Source organism: Ceratotherium simum, chromosome X (assembly GCF_057802395.1).
Source record: "Ceratotherium simum simum isolate JZ-2026a chromosome X, ASM5780239v1, whole genome shotgun sequence".
Classification (NCBI taxonomy): domain Eukaryota; kingdom Metazoa; phylum Chordata; class Mammalia; order Perissodactyla; family Rhinocerotidae; genus Ceratotherium; species Ceratotherium simum.
In genome coordinates, this window is record NC_141940.1 from 89805011 (window position 1) to 89808967 (window position 3957).

Sequence of the window (3957 nt, forward strand, 5' to 3'; positions counted from 1 at the left end):
CTCAGCCTTCTGATCTCTTTCTAAGACTTCTTGGGGGAGCCTGCTTAGGTTCAGACAAGGGTAAACTGAGGCCCTGAGAGTAGGACTGAGCCCACTCACTCATTTCTCCACTCCTTCGGTAGCTCACTACCCAACTCATCGTTCCATTCACTTGCTCACTCAAGAAACATCTATTGAGAGCTTCCTGGGTGCTAGGCACTGTTCTAGGCGCTGGGGATACAGCAGGGAAGCAAGCTGGCAGAAATCCCTGGAGTTGATGTTCTAGCACAGGAGGGGGCAAGCTATGACCCGCAGGCCAAATTCAGCCCACTGCCTACTTTTGTATGGCCTCAGAGCTAAGAATGGTTTACACATTTCTAAATGATTAAAAGAAAATCAAAAGAAGAATAATTTGTGACACTTGAAAACTATATGAAATTCAAATTTCAGTGTCTGCAAATAAAAGTTTTATGGAAACACAATTGTCCTTGTTCATGTACATATTGTTTATGGTTCTTTAGTGTTACAACAGCAGAGTGAGCAGTTGCAACAGAGACTATATGGCCCACAAAGCCTACACTATTATCTGGCCCTTTTCAGAAGAAATTTGCTGATCCCTGATCTAGCAGAAGAAAGGAAAAGAGATAAATCATTTCTGATAAAGATGAGCACTATAAGAGGGTGATGTGGGGAGGTCAAGTTATGAAACTTAGGGATTTTTGCCAACCTGATAGGTGAAAACGGTATTGCTGTTAAAATCCACATGTTTTTATGAAAGATGTTTTCAGATCTTTGAGAGAGATTCGTTTATCTTCCCCGATAATTTTCATGCATATGCAGGCCACTACAGATATATCATCTGTTTTCTCCTCTCCATATTTAGAAATAGGACAGTTGACTGTAGTCAGTTAATACTCTATGCTCCTTATTTCACTGTTCATTCCTTACTGCCACTAAATTGAAGCTCAACAAGCCTGCTTTTTAATAATGCTACCTTGAAATTCCAGTGCCTGGCCTGAAAAATGCAAGTCTTCATATTTAACAAAAAGCACCACGAAAAGAGATCATCCTCTCAACAGGGTCCCTTGCAGAGCAAAACTTGTAAATTTTGATGAAATCTAATTTCTCTTTTTTGTGTGTGTGGGTTGTGCTTTTGGTGCCATATTTAAGAACTGTTCACCATGCCCAAGTTTTTAAATTTTACATTTTTCATTTAAATCTATGATCCATTTGAGTTAATTTTTGTGTTAGGTATGAGGTGTAGGTCGATGTTCTTGTTTTTGCCTATCGATATCTAATTGCTCCAGCACCATTTCTGTCTGATTTTTTTTTTTTGAGGAAGATTGGCCCTGCGCTAACATCTGTTGCCAGTCTTCCTTTTTTTTTTCTTTTTTCTCCCCAAAGCCCCAGTACATAGTTGTGTATCATAGTTGTAGAGTTTCCAGCACCATTTCTTTTTTTTTTTTTTTAAAGATTTTATTTATTTTATTTTTCCCCCCAAAGCCCCAGTGGATAGTTGTATGTCGTAGCTGCACATCCTTCTAGTTGCTGTATGTGGGACTCGGCCTCAGGATGAACGGAGAAGTGGTGCCTCGATGCACACCCGGGATCCGAACCCGGGCCACCAGCATCGCAGGGCGCGCACTCAACCACCAAGCCACAGGGCCGGCCCCTCCAGCACCATTTCTTAAGAAGACAATCCTTCCTCCACTGAATTACTTTTGTATTTTTGTAAAAAATCAGTGTGGGACTATTTCTGGGTTTTCTATTTTGTTCCATTGATCTATGTGTCTATTTTTTCCTCAATATCACAATCTTGATTCCTGTAGCTATATAAGTATTGAAATTGGGTGAGTGATTCCTCCCACTTTATTCTTCTTTTTCAGAATTGTTTTAGCTATTCTAGTTCTTTTGCCTTTCCATAGAAATTTTAGATGATCTTGTCTATATCTACAATACTGCTAGGATTTTGGTAAGAATTGCATTAAATCTCTGTATCAAAGTGTGGAAACTGACATCTTTACTATGTTGAGTGTTTTAATCCATGAACACAATCTCTTTCAGCTTATTTAGATTTTCTCTGGTTCCTTTCATCAATGTTTTGTAGTTTTCAGCATATAAGTTCTGTGCATATTTATTCAATTTATACCTCAGTATTTCATTTTCTTTGCAGCAATTATAAATGGTACTATTTTTTAATTTTATTTTTTAAATTTTATTTATTTATTTTTCCCCCAAAGCCCCAGTAGATAGTTGTATGTCATAGATGCACATCCTTCCAGTTGTTGTACATGGGACACGGCCTCAGCATGGCCGGTGAAGCGGTGTGTCGGTGCGCGCCCGGGATCCGAACCCGGACCGCCAGCAGCGGAGCGCGTGCACTCAACCACTAAGCCACGGGGCTGGCCCAAGTACTATTTTTTTAATCTCAGTTCCCATGTGTTCATTGTCCACTATCCCCACTGTTAGTTAATATTGACCTGGACATGCTGCCTAATGCAATAAGAGGTCTAAGTATTTTTAACTGATAGTAAAGATATTTTTTCAGATGATGCGATTGTCTACTTAGGAGGCCCGAGAAAATCAACAAAAAGTATTAGAATTAGAAAAAAAATTCAGTAAGTCATCACGGACACAAATCTCCAAAAATCCCTACCTCTCAGCAATAATCAGGTAGAAATTATGATGGGAGAAAATATCCTATTTACAATGACAACAAAATGGTAAAAAAAACCCACCTCACTAAGAATAAACTGAGTCAGAAATATGCATGATCATAGTAACAAAACTAAAACTGAACTCAAGAACATAAAAGCAGATGGGAATAAACTTACAGAAATGCTCTATTCCTGGATAAGAAGACTCAATATTGTACAGATATCATTTCTGATATTTATTTTATATGAATTCTATGTGCTGCAATTTTCTATTTAATGCAATTTGTATACAAAATCTAGGTGGGATTTTCTTTGGATTATGACATTGATTCTCAAGTTTGCCAGTGGAAAACTAAGTGGCAGCACAATAAATATATGAGAGTAACCAATAATTTTTTTTTAGTTTTATGAATTATTTGAAGTTTAGACATTTATGAAACATTTTTATTCTTTGGAGAAAATACTCAGATGTACAAGCCTGATTTCTTTTTATTGTGATATAATTGACATTAGTTTCAGGTGTACAACATTAATGATTTGATATATGTCATGGCAAAATGATCACCACAGTAAGTCTAGTTAACATCCATCACCACACATAGTTACAGAAATTTTTTTCTTGCTATGAGAACTTTTAAGATCTTCTCTCAGCAACTTTCAAATACACAATATAGTATCATTAACTATAGGCACCATGCTGTACATTACATCCCCAGGACTTATTTATTTTATAACTAAGAATTTTTTGAAAACTAAAGAATAATAGGGTGTTTTTGTCCTAACAAATGCTGAAATGTACTTTAAAATCAGTAAGGGGTCTGGAATCGTGTGGTAGGCAGAATAAGTGCCCCCCACAAAGGTGTCCACATCCTAATCCCCAGGACCTGTGACTATGTTGTTATATGTAAAGAGGGATTAAAGTTGCAGGTGGAATTAAGGTTACTAAACCTTAAAGTAGATTATGCTGGATTATCTGGGTGGATCCAATGTAATCACAAGCGCCCTTATAAGTGAAAGAGGGAAACAGAAGAGGAGTCTGAGAAAGAGATGTCATGACAGAAGCAGGGTCAGAGAGATGTTATGTGTTGGCTTTGAGGATGGAGGAAAGGCAGCCATGAGCCAAGGAATGCGGGCAGCCTCTAGAAGCTGGAAAAGGCAAGGAAATGGTTTTTCCTCTGAAACCTCCAGAAAGGAACACAGCCCCGCAAACACCTTGATTTTAGCCCAGTGAGACTCGTTTTGGATTTCTTACCTACAGCACTATAAAATAATAAATTTGTGTTGTTTCAAGCCGCTAAGTACATGGTAATTTATAATGGCA